Consider the following 16,842-nt stretch of genomic DNA (forward strand, 5'->3'; position numbering starts at 1 on the left):
GTTTTTACAAAGTTTACAATATTAACTTAAGATTTAAATATTAATTTTAAAAACATGGTAAAAATAAATTTAAAAATCTTTTTGTCTTTTTATCCCACTTTTATCAATCAAATATTATCAAAAATATGCGCCCCTCTTTTCGGTAAAGTAATTTCGGTTCCAAGACCTAATTTAACTCATGACGAATTTTTGAAATATTTTGGTTTGATTGTTTAAAGATATTTATACCTTAAGAATAAACGTTAAATTTCGCAGTGATGTAATAAATTTTTGAACGATATCAATAATTTCGGTCGCCAAACCTAATTTTATTTAATACCAATTTAATACTTTTTAGCGAACAAATTAGCGTTTATTATCAAAAGGTTAAAAATAAAAATAAAAATAAAAACTGTACAGACATACCTGTGAAATAGATTTCTTAGTTATATGATCTATTATATTCATAAGATAGTCGGTTTAATTGGTTTTCCATGGCTGCATAGGCGTAACCTCGAGCATTCATTGTCTTTTCTTCTAAACATATGAACGGTCCGTCTCTGCATAAAGTAACAAATTCGGTATTTGAATAGGTTTGATTATTTGAACATTTACCTCCATGTGACCATTTTCCGCATTTGTGACATCGTTCTAGGTGTCGTGCTCTTCTTTTTGCTGCGGATTTTGATTTTCCTTTACCAAATTGTAACTTATTATCTTCGCATCTGGATCCTTTTCTAACTCCGTCCATTCTTTCTCTGATTACTGATACTAATTCACTCGGTAGTATGTCATTATTTCTTTTAGTGATCAAAGCGTGTAGCATTAGACCATGGTTTAATTCACAGGCAGTCTTCATTTTGTAAAAACCTAAAAAAAATAAAAATTCAGAATGGGGGGAGAAGACTAGTTCTTTAGGGTCTGCTAGGGAAAGACCATACGTGTTCCATTTTCGAGAACTACACGAAAACAGACAATCTAACTCTAACAGAAATACATATTATCCTTTAAAGACTTGATTCTCCCCACACTTAGTTAGCTGTCGTGTCGAAATTGTGAGTAACTTCGTTGTCGACTTCCATCGGACCATGTATGTAATGTTTAACTCTGTGACCATTAACTTTAAATTCAATCCCATTTGAATTTATCAATTCTATCGTTCCGTATGGGAAAACTCTTTTGACTATGAATGGTCCAGACCATCTTGATTTCAATTTTCCAGGAAATAGCTTGAATCGTGAATTGAAAAGAAGAACTCTGTCTCCTTCTTTAAATTCTTTTGAATTTCTGATTCTTTTATCATGCCATTTCTTCGTTCTTTCTTTATAGATTAACGAATTTTCGTATGCTTCATGTCTTAATTCTTCTAATTCGTTTAGTTGACTTAATCGTAGATGTCCGGCTTCATGTAAATCAAGATTACATGTCTTCAAAGCCCAAAATGCTTTGTGTTCAATTTCTACTGGAAGATGACATGCTTTTCCATAAACAAGTCTAAAAGGTGTGGTTCCAATTGGAGTTTTGTAGGCTGTTCTAAAGGCCCATAGTGCATCCTCCAATTTAATGGACCATTCCTTCGGATTTGATCCTACGGTTTTCTCTAGAATACGTTTTAAAGCTCGGTTGGTATTTTAAACTTGTCCACTTGTTTGTGGATGATATGCAGTGGAGATTTTATGAGTTACTCCATATCTTTTAAGAACTTTCTCAAGTTGATTATTACAGAAATGAGTACCCCGATCACTTATTAAAGCTTTCGGTGTTCCAAACCTTGCAAAAAGACGTTTTAAAAAGTTGACTACAACTCGTGCATCGTTAGTTGGGAGAGCTTGTGCTTCCGCCCATTTAGATACATAATCAATGGCTACGAGTATATATAAATTATTATGAGATTTTGGAAATGGACCCATAAAGTCAATACCCCAAATGTCAAATACTTCACATACTTGGATGACATTTTGTGGCATTTCATCACGTTGACTTATTTTTCCGGCCCTTTGACATGCATCACAGGATTTGCAAAGAAGGTGTGCGTCTTTGTAAATTGTAGGCCAATAGAATCCAGCTTCATAAACTTTTCTTGCTGTTAGTTGAGGCCCATAATGCCCTCCTGTTGGTCCTGTGTGACAATGGTTTAATATTTTACTAGCTTCATCTCCAAATACACATCGGCGTATTATTCCATCGGGACAACTTTTAAACAGATGTGGATCTTCCCAGAAATAGTGTTTTATATCACTGAAGAATTTCTTTCGTCTTTGGTACGATAATCCTTTTTCAAGGAATCCACAAACTAAGTAGTTTGCATAGTCTGCAAACCATGGGATTTCTTTATAATCTATCTTCAATAGATATTCATCAGGAAAGTTGTCTTGTATGGTCGATTCATTTAGAACTTCTAATTCGGGATTTTCAAGACGAGAAAGATGATCAGCGGCGAGATTTTCTGCTCCTTTTTTATCTCGGATTTCAATATCAAACTCTTGTAAGAGTAAGATCCAACGGATTAATCTTGGTTTAGCATCTTGTTTTGAAAATAGGTATCTAAGAGCAGAATGGTCGGTATAGACCACCGTTTTTGCTAGAACGAGATATGATGAAATTTTTCAAAAGCAAAGACAATAGCAAGGAGTTCTTTTTCAGTAGTTGTATAGTTCGTTTGTGCTCCTTGTAACGTCTTACTAGCATAATATATAGGTTGAAATCGTTTTTCAATCCTTTGTCCTAAAACGGCTCCCATTGCAAAATCACTTGCATCGCACATTAGTTCAAATGGTAGATTCCAATTTGGTGTTATCATGATTGGTGCATTAGTGAGTTTTTCTTTAAGAATATTAAAAGATTTGATACACTCATCTGAAAAGATGAATGGCGCATCCTTTTCTAGGAGTTTATTCATAGGAGTGGCAATTTTAGAAAAATCTTTTATAAAACGTCGGTAAAAACCGGCATGCCCTAGAAAACTCCTAACTCCTCTAACATTGGTGGGATGTGGAAGTTTAGCAATTACATCTACTTTAGCTCTATCCACTTCAATTCCTTCTTTTGAAATTTTATGTCCAAGAACGATGCCTTCTTTAACCATGAAATGGCATTTCTCCCAATTAAGTACTAGATTTGATTTTTCGCATCTAATTAGCATTCGTTCCAGATTAACTAGACATGATTTAAATGTATCACCGAAGACTGAAAAGTCATCCATGAATACTTCCATGCATTCTTCTATCATGTCGTGAAAAATCGCCATCATACACCTTTGAAAGGTTGCAGGGGCGTTACAAAGTCCAAATGGCATGCGTTTGTAAGCAAAAGTACCATAAGGGCACGTGAATGTGGTTTTCTCTTGATCTTCGGGTGCTATTGGAATTTGAAAATATCCAGAAAATCCATCTAGAAAACAATAGTAACTATTTCCGGCTAATCTTTCCAACATTTGATCTATGAAAGGTAAGGGAAAGTGATCTTTTCTGGTGGCGTCATTTAATTTTCTATAATCAATACATACACGCCATCCTGTTACAGTCCTAGTAGGAATAAGCTCATTTTTCTCATTTGTGATAACAGTCATGCCACCCTTCTTAGGTACGCATTGAACTGGGCTTACCCATGGACTATCAGAAATTGGATATATCAAACCTGCATCTAGCAGTTTAATAATCTCTTTCTTAACTACATCTTGCATATTAGGATTTAGTCTTCGTTGGCGTTGCACATACGTTTTATGACCTTCTTCCATAAGGATTTTATGTGTGCAATACGAAGGACTTATTCCTTTAATATCATGAATCTTCCATGCAATGGCTGGTTTATGAGCTTTCAACACAGAAATGAGTTGTGATTTCTCATTTTCAGTAAGAGAAGACGATATTATTACAGGTAATTCAGATTCACCATGTAAATAAGCGTATTCCAAATGGTTTGGAAGTGGCTTTAACTCTAATTTCGGAGGTTCTTCTATCGATGATTTATATCGATATCTGTCTTCTTCTTTTAGCATTTGAATTTCTTCTGTTGTTGGTTCATATCCATTAGCTATAAGTGTAGCTAACATTTCAGCTTCATCAATTGGTTCATTACTTTCTCCTAAAGAACATTCTCCTGTTCCTTGTAATTCTGGAAATTCTTTTAATAATTCTGCATGTGCATCTATAGTTTGAATATAATAACATGTATCATCTGCAGATTGTGGTTGTTGCATTGCTCTATCAACTGAAAAGGTAACACTCTCATCCTCTATACTTAGGGTCAGTTTCTTACCGAACACGTCTATCATTGCTTTAGCCGTGTTTAAGAATGGTCTTCCTAATATGAGAGGAACTTGAGAATCTTCTTCCATGTCCAAAACAACAAAATCTACTGGAAATACTAAAGTACCAACTTTAACTAGCATGTTCTCCATTATCCCTCTAGGATATTTTATTGATCTATCGGCTAGTTGTATGCTTATTCTGGTTGGTTTCAATTCTCCAAGGTCTAGTTTAGCGTATAGTGAATACGGCATTAGATTTATACTAGCACCTAAGTCTGCCAATGCTTCTATTGAACTAAGACTACCCAGAAAACATGGAATTGTGAAACTTCCTGGATCAGATAGTTTTTCTGGTATCTTATTCAACAGCACTGCTGAACAATTAGCATTCATAGTAACAGCCGAGAGTTCTTCCATTTTCTTTCTATTCGTGATTAGATCTTTCAAGAATTTAGCATATCTTGGCATTCCTGATATCACATCAATGAAAGGAAGATTTACATTTATTTGTTTAAACATATCCAAGAATTTGGATTGCTCGGCTTCAAGTTTCTCTTTCTTCATTTTACTCGGATAAGGAAGTGGTGGTTGGTATGGTTTAACATAAGGTTTATCCTTAACTGTGTTATCTTCATTAACCTTTTCAACTACCGGTTCTTTTTCCTTATCTTGATCAGGTTGTGGTTCTTGTGGAGTAGGAATAGTTTCATCAGAAGTTACAGGTATTTCAGGTGGTTTAAGTGTTGTACCACTTCTTGTGGTAATAGCTTTAGCTGTCTCATTCCGGGGGTTAGCGTTTGTATCGCTTGGTAGACTTCCCGGTTTTCTTTCACCTATTAACCTTGCTAGGTTACTTACTTCTTGTTCTAGATTTTGAATAGAAGCTTGTTGATTTCTAAATGCTTGAGCATTTTGTTCATTGGTTTGTTTTTGAGATGTGAAAAACTGCGTTTGAGTTTCAACTAGCTTCGTCATCATATCTTCTAAATTCGGCTTTTTATCATCGGTTTGTTGCGGTGGTTTGTTTTGAAAATTCGGTCTTTGCTGATTATAAGTATTATTGGATACTTGTTGATTGCTAGGACCTTGTTGGTTGTTGTATGGAATATTTCGGTTATAATTCTGGTTTTGATTGTAAATCGGTCTTGGCGGTTGATAATTATTCTGATAATTATTTCCAGGCCTTTGGTTTATGTATGAAATATTCTCTCTTTGTTCCATTGTTAATTCAATACTGAGACAATCTTTTGTCAAATGTGGTCCTCCACACTGCTCACAACTAATTCGTATTGAGTGAATATCTTTAGTCATCTTTTCCATTCGTCTCTCGAAAGCATCTATCTTTGCCGAAATGGAATCTAAGTCATGGCTAGAATCGGCTCTAGCTGCTTTAGATGATCTAATGATATCTTTTTCTTGGTGCCACTCATGTGAGTGGGAAGCAGTATTATCAATAATTTTGTAAGCATCAGTTTCGGTTTTCTTCATAATAGAACCACCAGCTGCTATATCTATGTCTTTTCTTGTAGTGATGTCGCATCCTCGGTAAAATATTTGTACTATTTGACAGGTGTCTAAACCATGTTGCGGACATCCTCTTAACAACTTTCCATATCTTGTCCACGCCTCATATAGAGTTTCATTTGGTTTCTGTGTGAACGTAACAATTTCTGCTTGAAGTCTTACGGCTTTAGATGCGGGAAAGAATTGTTTAAGAAATTTGTCAACTAAAACGTCCCATGTATCAATCGCCCCTTCAGGTAACGATTCCAACCAATCTTTGGCTTCTCCCTTTAAAGTCCAGGGAAATAACATGAGATATATCTGTTCATCCTCCACTTCTCGGATTTTAAATAGTGTGCAGATCCTATTAAAGGTACGTAGATGTTCATTTGGATCTTCCTTCGGCGCACCACTAAATTGGCATTGATTAGTCACCATGTGTAGAATTTGTCCTTTGATTTCATAATCTGGCGCATTAATGTCTGGATGAGTAATTGCGTGACCTTGGCCAGTGCGTTTAGCTCTCATTCGGTCTTCCATACTTAAAGGTTCCAGATTCTCCATAATTGAATTTGTTGACTCGGTATCACTAGATGATTCTGATTTAATAGTTCGTTCCTCAACAATCTCTGTTTGAATGATTGGTGGTTCCGGAGGAAAGTTTAATGGTTCAGGATCTACGAACCGTTCCTGAATATTTTCTGGATTCTCAATTGTGAGGTTTGTTTCAAAAACTGGATTATCGGAAATTTGAACTGAAGTACTTGGTCGACTGGATGACGATTCTAAAGAAAAATCAACGGCGGTTATATTTGTTAAACGATGTCTTGATCGAGTTACAGGTGGTGAACGTACAAAAGGTGATGAACGTCTTGCTCGGTGCATTCACTGAATATCCTATTAGTTCTTTAAAAGGAAAGAAAAATTATAATAAGTTATCCAATCAATAGACTTTTCTGATTTTGCCCACGTTTCGAATAGCCAAAAGATGCAGCAGAGGGGCAGGATTCGTTTGGTCTCAATATAATTGAGGACTGTTTGGCTCCAATAACCCGGTCCACGTACAAATCCAACTATTACTACGAACTAGAAAATTTTGATGTCTATCAATTTAACCACTTAAAATAAATTTTCGTAATTTTTAGAAATTTAGATAAGAAGTAGAAAAAATTCTAAGTCCTAAAACTAGAATAGCGAGAAATAAGAGAGAAAAAGAGTTTGTCGATAAAGGTTGAAAAAGAAAAAATGGTTGAAAAATAAAAGACGACGGAAAAATAAAAGAAACTTATAAAAACTTAAAAATACTTAACTAACCTAACCTTATTACTACAACTAACTTAAAATTATAATCGCAAATTGAAATTACTAATTGGAATGATAATTGATACATAGTAAAAGGTCTAAAAATATTAAAGCTTACAAGGAAAAACTAAATCCCAAATGGAAATAACTTAAAAAGAAACTAAAACTTAAAAAGGCGTCGCAAAATTCTAAAGCACCTAAATCTTAGTCTAAAAAAGTACTTAAGGAATTCTACGGCAAAGCCTAAAAATATAGGAGTAAAAATAACTATAGCAAAAACTAATTTTAAAATTAATTATGAGCTAAAAATACAAATATTACGCTACAACGATTAAAAAGGGACAAAATATTAAAAGAAATAAAAAGTGATAAAAAAAATACAATTTTTATTAAAATATTATTTTTATATTAATTATATTAAAGTATTAAGTTTTAAATATAATAAAACTAATTAAAAGTAGTTAAAATTAATTAAACTAAAAACTTAATTAATAATAATCAAATTAGGGTTTAATTATAATAATAATATATTATACTCCGTAATAAATGCGTTTTTAGGGTTTGGTTGTGACCCTGTCAGACCCCTCATGCGAGTCGCATGATTTTAGAGGGTGGGTCATGCGAGTCGCATGACTGAACTGGACCGGTTCAATTGACAGGTTCAATTTGACAGGTCACGTAATATTTAATATTTATTTTCTTTTTTCTGTTTTATATTTAAAATATAAATATATATATATAATTAAAATAAAACTTAATTTTAAAAACTAAAAATAAACTTAAAATACTTTATAATTTTGTAAAAATAAAAGAAAAACTTAAAAAAATATATTTAAAGTACTTTTTTTTTTTTTTTTTTTAAAAATATAAATTTTACAAAAACTAATTATAACTTAAAATTAAAAATATGGCGTTTCGCTTCGGCGTTCCCCGGCAGCGGCGCCAAAAATACTTGATGTCGAACGAGGTGTATATAAAATAGCTTATATTTTACTAGGAAAAACTATTAAATACGATACAATTTTACACAAGATATTTATTTATTTATAGAATGGATATACTTAAACTTTGCTACAACACTTATAGGCAGTGTACCTAATCGTACAGTAGTGTAGTTTTTAGTAAGTCCGGTTCGTTCCACAGGGAAATCTTTAAACAAAGCTCAACGCTATATTAGTTTACTTTTATAAAAATACAAATATATATATAAGTGATATTATTATTATAAAGGGGGGTTTTTACCGTTTAATGACCGGCTTGTCGATTTTAAAACTTTAGTCGCAGTTAAAACCTAATGTAAAATATAAAATAAATACAAGACTTTAAATTAAAGCGTAAAGTAAATAACGATAATGAAATTGCGAATAATAAAAATGCGATAAAATTAAATTGCGATAATTAAAAGTACGATAATTAAAAGTGCGATTAAATAAAATAACAATAAATAAAAGTGCGATAATTAGAAGTGCAATTAAATATAAAATAAAGGAAATTAAATATGAAATAAAAGAATTATGCTTATTTAAACTTCCGTAATCATGATGTTTGACGTGTTGATTTTAGTTTTATGCCCATGGGTTAATTGTCCTTTGTCCTGGATTATTCAATATGTCCGTCTGGTTTTTGTCCATAACAGTCCATCAGTCATAAATATAAATTGCAAGTGTCCTTGTCAAATTATTATTATACCCGAAGATAAATATTCCAACTAATTGGGGATTCGAATTGTAACAAGGTTTTAATACTTTGTTTAATGAATACACCAGGTTATCGACTGCGTGTAAACCAAGGTTTTACTACTTTGTTAACAATTACACCAATTACCCTTGAATGTAATTTCACCCCTGTTTTAATTATTCTAGTGGCTATTAATCCATTCCCGTGTCCGGTTAAATGAACGATTATTCGTACATATAAATACCCCGCCCATCGTGTCCGATCGAGTGTATATGGTAATTTATAGGGACGCCCAATTGTAAATCTTTATATTAACATTAACAAACTTTCATTTAGTTAAACAAACATAAAGCCCATTAATAGCCCATAGTCTAGTTTCCACAAGTGTCGTTCTTTTGTCCAAACCCCAATTATGGTACAAAGCCCAATTACCCAATTTTAGTAATTAGCCCAACATCATGATTACTTCGTTTTAAATAAGCATAATAATAACTTAGCTACGAGACATTAATGTAAAAAGGTTGAACATAACTTACAATGATTAAAAATAGCGTAGCGTTACACGGACAGAATTTCGACTTACACCCTTACAACATTCGCTAACATACCCTTATTATTAGAATTATAATTAAAATTAAAATATAAATTATAAATATAAATATATTTACGTATGAAGAGGAAGAGAAAAAGGATGATAAAAACTCGGCAGAAAACTGGCTTTATATAGGACCTGACCAGCAATCTCACTCCATGCGACTCGCATGGATTTGTGCTTCTGGCCATGCGAGTCGCATGGCCACCCTGGATCCAGCCAAATGGATTTGTTTTCTTCTTGCCGACGTAATATAATAATAATAATATATATAATATATAATTATATATAATTATATATATATTATATTACATTCTTGTGCATAGTAGACTAGATATTTTTGGTCCGTTGCGTCGGGCGTTTCTTCTTGGCTAAGGTCCCGGTTCCGGATTTTCGGACGTCCTTGCGTACAATTTTATATTTTGTACTTTGCGTTTTGAATCTTGTACTCTTGTGATTTCGAGACGTTTCTTATCAATAATTGGAACCTTTTTGATTGTCTTTTGTACTTTTGAGCTTTTTGGTCGTTTGCGTCTTCAATTCGTCGATTCTGCCTTTTGTCTTCACTTTTTAATATTTAAACGAATATTGCTTGTAAATCGAACAATACCAACTAAAATCTTGTCTTTCTTGAGGAATAATGCTATGAAATATATGTTCGTTTTTAGCATTATCAGTTGACTTTTGAGTTGACCTTCGGTTGACTTTGACTTTCAGTTGACTTTTGTTGACTTTCTAATTAAGGAAACTTTCCTAACTTATAAACTTTCCAAAAATAGAAACTTCCTAAATATGGAAACTTTCTAAATTTGGAAACTTTCCAAAAATAGAAACTTTCCAAAAATAGAAACTTTTCAAAAATAGAAACTTTTCTAAAATATAAACTTTCCTAAAATAGAAACGTTCCAAAGATGGAAAACTGCTAAAAATAGAAACTTTCTAAAAATAGAAAGTGTGTGTCCGTACGTTGTTCCGATCAAACCGATGCATGTTGAGTATTGTTCTATGTCTACTTGCAACATGTACAATAGCTATCATACTAAGACTTGACCTAAGTTAGTTATTTATATCGACCTGCTTTATTTATAGGTCAGCGTTGTGATCATTCCTGATTAGTTTACTTCATTTGCTATTCGCATTATTGTGTGGTTACTTCTTTTGCTATTAAGGTGAGTTATAGTCCCGTTTTTACATACTTTTCAAAGTATATTTTTGGGATGTGATTACATGCATTTTATTTTACGTTTAGACACAAGTGGCAATTAAATTTAAATTATTCATTGTGAGTTGAACAAAAATATTCCCTAGTCTGGTAACTGTAATCACTGGTTTCTACTGGTGAACGCGAATTCTACGGATAGATCTATCGGGTTTGACAACCCCATTTCGAGCTAGTCGCGCTAGCAATTTATAATCGGAATGTTTAGTACTTCGTATTTTGTTGTAGATGCACTTGTTCAGTGTATATTATTTATTGTGTTTGGCAAGGGTAAATAAAGGGTTAAGTGGTTACCAGGTGGCTCATTGATAATGGAATAATGTTTTATGTTTTCTAACATTTTAAAGCTTGTGGTCTAAAGTTTATTCAATTATTTAAACCTATAATTCACTCAATATTTTTGTTGACAGTTTACTCGTATGTTTTCACAGGTACTTGAGTTATTTGGTTGTTTCCGCTGTGTTAGAAGAGTCTGCATGCATTTTGGGCAGATTTTGTTAAACATTTACGAAACCTTGAACTTGCATTCTATTTTTGGAATAATTTAATATTGTGAGTTTTGTTGACAATGTTTTACGTCAACTTTGGTATTTAATATGTTGAGTTACTTAAACTACATATTTTTGGTATATTTCCTTTTTTGGGAAACTTTTGAAATAAAAGAATGCAATGTCGTTTGTTAAATTCATTTAAGTTCGATCAAGCTGTGGGACCAAGTGACGGAGCCGTTAAGTGTTTTCACGGGGCCATCACACTAAATTCCATGGTCGATCGAGTTTATAAAGATAAAGATTATAAAGATGATGACGATGAAAGCGATAAATCTGGGATCCGGTTGATATTGATTAGTGATGAAAACGATGATGAACTTAACCCAACCATATAAACCCCGAGTATAAAGATGATGTAACTGCTAGTCTTGTTCATCTCCTACGTTTTTCACAAGTACAACTTCTTTCATCATATTTGTAGATTATAATCTATTCAAATTTCAGTTTTGTAGTCAGTGTTCATTCTTTTATAAATGATTCCTTAATTGAATGAAGTCGATGACGATTATCACACATGTTCATATTAGCATACATTATCAAGTATGACAAAAAAGATATCATCAATGTCTTTGCTATTACAATCAACAACCATAGTTTCAAAATACTACACCATTATCGGTTTACTAAAAATTGAAAACAATTTAAGGTAAGATCGGAATTTATCGAATGCAAACACTACTGCAAGTAACTCCTTTTCCGTTTTTGTGTAATTTTCTTGAGCACTAGTAAGTGTTTTCCTTGCGTAGTGGATGAGTTGAAAATGTTTGTCCCTCCTTTGTCACAACACAGCCCCCATTGCGAAATCGCTTGCATCACACATGATTTCAAATGGGAGGTTCCAGTCTGGTCGTACCATTATCGGTGCATTTGTTAGCCAGATTTTTAAATTTTCAAAAGCCTTGCGATAGTCTTCTGTGAAAATGAATGGTACGTCATTTCCTAACAGGTGTGTCATGGGGCAAGAGGTCTTGGAAAAATCCTCGATGAAACGTCTACAAAATCTCGCATAACTGAGAATGCTCCGTATTGCCTTAATGATCGTTGGTTCTGAGAGTTTCTCAATTACTTCAACATTCTCTTTATCTACTTCAATTCCTGATTTTGATATTCGGTATCCTCGACTATACCTTCTTTTACCATGAAATGAAACTTTTCCCAATTTAACACTAGATTGGCCTCTTCACACCTGGCCAACATCTTGTCGAGGTTCTAAAGGCACGAGACGAATGAACTACCAAAAACTGAAAAGTCATCCATGAAGATTTCCATGATCTTCTGGATCCTATCGCTAAATATTGTCACCATATAACGTTGGAAGGTTGTTGGTACTTTGCATAACCCAAACGGGCATACGACGATAAGTGAATGTTCCATACGGACATGTGAACGTAGTTTTCTCCTGGTCCTTTGGATCTAAAGGGATTTGGATATAACGGGAGAATCCCTCGAAAAAACAATAGAACTCGTTTCCTGATAATTTCTCTATCATTTGATTAATGAACGGTAGTGGGAAGTGATCTTTGCGAGTCACATAATTTAGATTTTGGTTATCAATGCACACTCTCCAACCCGTTACTATACGTGTTGGAATCAATTTGTTGTTCTCGTTAGTGATTACTGTAATGCCTCCTTTCTTTGGAACGACTTGAACTGGACTGACCCAGGGTGAGTTGTAGATAGTATAGATTAACCCTGCATCTATGAGTTTGATAAGTTCTTGCTTCACTACCTCTTCAATCTTCAGGTTTACTCTTCTTTTCCATTGTAGAGAAGTTTTGAAATCGTTTTCCATTAATATTTTATATGTGTAATAGTTTGGATTGATTCCTCCGATGTTGGAGATCCTCCATGCGATCACTTTCTTGTGTGACTTCACTACTTCAACGAGCTTGGCTTTTTCTGTTGCAGTCAATTCCATGGAAATGATGATATTGTTCTTCTTCTAAGAAAGCATACTCTAGATGTGGTGGTAAATCCTTAAGTTTTAATTCAGGTGGTTCTTTGATAGAAGGCTTGGTTCTTTCGAAATCCTTCTTGATCTAATGAATCGTATGTGGTTTGAATTTTTGATTCATCTGGTACGTAGTGGTTCTGATGTGTCGGTTAATGCTATCAACCTTTCTTCATCCTTTGTTTGAGCAAGAACTCATTGTCGCGTTGGGATTTATGTCTTTAAGCACGTCAAAATCAGACACCAGTTGTCTATTTGTTAGGACAGAATACAATTCCTTGAAATGCTTAATGATTTATGATATAGGAGGAATTGCATTTATTGTCCTTGGTATCTTTTCAAAAGTGGAATCGGATTTCCTTGCCTCAAGGGGACGGGCATGATCCTCTGTCATTGAAGCTTCCTGTGCATATTGTTTCCTTTCTTGATGAGGATAGCAGCTACCTTGAAGATGTAGAAGGTTCCGTGATGGCAGAGTATGTACCGAGTGTGTCCTTATTACCGTCACTTGAGTAGATGGATGACGAGAAAGGATCAGGGTAGCCTAGTGCAAAGATCTCTTCTCGATGCTCGTTCGAATATTCCTGCATGGAATCCTCAAGACCAAGGTCTTCTTCCACATATTGGTTCATTAGTTTGTCGATTTTGAAGTTGACTTCCTCCATACCCACTCGAAGCTTCAACGACTTGTTATTTACGTTGATGGCAGCCTTGCCAGTGTTTTGAAACGGTCCACCAAGGATGATGGGTACTTTGGTATCCTCTACTAGATAAAACAAACTAATCTAATCTAACCATGATATATTTGGAAATCCCTCGAGGGAGTTTAAGAAATCTATTAGCTAACTGAATGTTCATTTTGGTTGGTTGCAAATTACCTAATCCTGGTTTCTTATAGATTGAATAAGGCATTAAATTAACGTTAGCTCCTAAGTCTTCTAAGGCTTGATAATTTGTATGTCTTAAAGGTAGCAAGGCACGGTACATCTTCCAGTATCTCCTAACTTTGGTGGTAATCCATGCTTAAGCACTAATGAGCATTCTTCCCTTAAAGGTATACCAGCTAATTGTCTAAGTCTCTCTTTGTTGGAAAGTAATACTTTTAAATTTTTGCACATTTAGGCATTTCTGTTAAGGCATAAATATAAGACTTTGAAAATTTCTAAATAATTTTCAAATTGAAATTCTCTTTTTTCCTTCGCAAATCTACCAGGGTAAGGTATTCGTGGGAGCGGAATCACTACTGGTGGCTCGTTGATAGTTACTGGTGGATTAACTGATGATATGTTCATTTGCACAAGATTATCTAGTGAAGTATTGGACGTAGCAGTTTCTTTTAGAATTTCACCAGTTGTTTCCTTTCCAACCCTCGTTACAACTTAGATATCGTCATCAAATGGTGGATGATTCTTAGGGTAGCTACTGGTATTCAGTGCTTGTTCTTCATGTAGTTTAGCTTTAAACAAGTTTATAACATTTTGACATTTTTCAGTTATTAAGTTGCAAATTTGTATCAAAATGTCATGTTTGTTTTGTATTTCCATATCTTGTATATTAAAATAGTTTTGAAGCACCATGAAATCCGTTAAAGTTTGTTTCTATGAAGAATGATTTAATCGTGGATAGTTTAAAATTGAATGAAATTGTTGACCATAAGTACTAGCTACTTCTGGTTCTGAGTTAAATAAACACGGTTGACGAAACATAATTAAAAAAATAACTTTTTGAGAGGGTTTTAATCTCCAAAACTTTCTGAAACTAACTAATATAACTAAATTCCTAAAATCGTACGTTGAAACGTCCCCTAGTGAAGAATAACGGTACTCTGCACAACATTTCCAAAACCACGCCAGCCAAACCTTTTGTAGGTAGGCAGGATCCTTTTGGTCAAAAGACTGTTCGAAAAATCCAATAACCTAGCCCAACCGGAAATCCTAGACACCATTATGCTCTGAATATAAATTGATCTAATAGCTCGTGTTATTTTCACAGGTTAGTTTACTGCTTTCCCCGGCAGCAGTGCCAAAAACTTGATGCACCACTCCACTGATTGTGCATTGATTTTAACGTGTTGTTGGGCATGACGTGCACTACAGGAAGAATGGTATCAATGTTTATTATTTATAATATTGGGGCCTAAATCTAACTACACTTCTAATCCTAAAAAGGTAGTAGTGGAAGTATGACCTAGGGTTGTTCTTTAGAAAACACGAATTTGAAGTTAGGCAATTTAGAAATCTTTGGTTATATGGGTTTTAATAATGAAGGGTGATTTGGTTTTCTGTTGTTGCTACTAAATTAAAGTGCATAAGAATAAACAACGTGGAGGTGTCACGAGGTATGCTTCGACCGAGGGCATGGATGCTCTGACAGTTATCTATGTTGGGGATAATTAGTTAAATATCGTAAAGGCCAATGAAAAGATAGGTTTATCTTAGAGGATGAGTCAACTCAACTAGCCTACCTGACTCTTGTTTGAAGGGTGTTCAGAACTTAGAGTCCGATATGTTACTTGGGGTTGGATAATTGCAGTGTTGTAATTGACGAAAGTTATTCTTCAATTTATAGTTCATACAGGAAAGCATCCATGTTCAATCCTATTCCCTCATCATAAACGTGGACGTTCATATTTGAGTGTGAATTGTTGAATAAGAAAATTCACAAGTAACATTAGAGGTCACCGGAATAGGTTGATGATAATGCTAAAAACGAACATATATTTCATAGCATTATCCCTCAAAAAAGACAAGTTTTTAGTTGCAATTGTTCTATTTACAAGTGATATTCGTTTAAATAATAAAAGGTGAAGACAAAAGACAGATTCGACGAATTGAAGACACAAATGACCAAAATGCTCAAAAGTACAAAGTACAATCAAAGTGGTTCAAATTATTGATGAGAAACGTCTAAAAATTACAAGAGTACAAGTCGCAAAACGCAAAATACAAGATATTAAATTATACGCAAGGATGTTCGAAAATCCGGAACCGGGACCAGAGTCAACTCTCAACGCTCGACGCAACGAACTAAAAATTACAAGTCAACTATGCACATAAATATAATATAATATTTAAATAATTCTTAAAATTATTTATATATTATATTTATTTATTAAAACGTCGACAAGCTTGAAAACAAAAATATGTGAGCTGGTACCTACCTCCATACGATTGCATGGCATGTAGGCTTGTTTTCCATGCGATCGCATGGGCCACTTTTTGTGGCCACATGCCTATAAATTCGCAGTTTGGTGATCGATTAAAACATCTTTTTCTCTTCCATCATTCAACGTATATATATATATATATATATATATATATATATATTTTAATTTTAATTTTAATTTTAAATTCTAATAATAAGGGTATGTTAGCGAATGTTGTAAGGGTGTAAGTCGAAATTCTGTCCGTGTAACGCTACGCTATTTTTAATCATTGTAAGTTATGTTCAACCTTTTTAATTTAATTTCTCGTAGCTAAGTTATTATTATGCTTATTTAATGCCGAAGTAATCATGATGTTGGGCTAAAATATTAAAATTGAGTAATTGGGCTTTGTACCATAATTGGGGTTTGGACAAAAGAACGACACTTGTGGAAATTAGACTATGGGCTATTAATGGGCTTTATATTTGTTTAATTAAATAATAGTTTCTTAATTTAATATAAAGATTTACAATTGGACGTACCTATAAATAACCATATACACTCGATCAGACACGATGGGCGGGATATTTATAAGTACTAATAATCGTTCATTTAACCGGATACGGGAATGAATTAATAGTTAATGGACTTATTAAAACAGGGGTGAATTATAT

The sequence above is a fragment of the Rutidosis leptorrhynchoides genome, chromosome 5, assembly GCF_046630445.1.
Source record: "Rutidosis leptorrhynchoides isolate AG116_Rl617_1_P2 chromosome 5, CSIRO_AGI_Rlap_v1, whole genome shotgun sequence".
Lineage (NCBI taxonomy): Eukaryota > Viridiplantae > Streptophyta > Magnoliopsida > Asterales > Asteraceae > Rutidosis > Rutidosis leptorrhynchoides.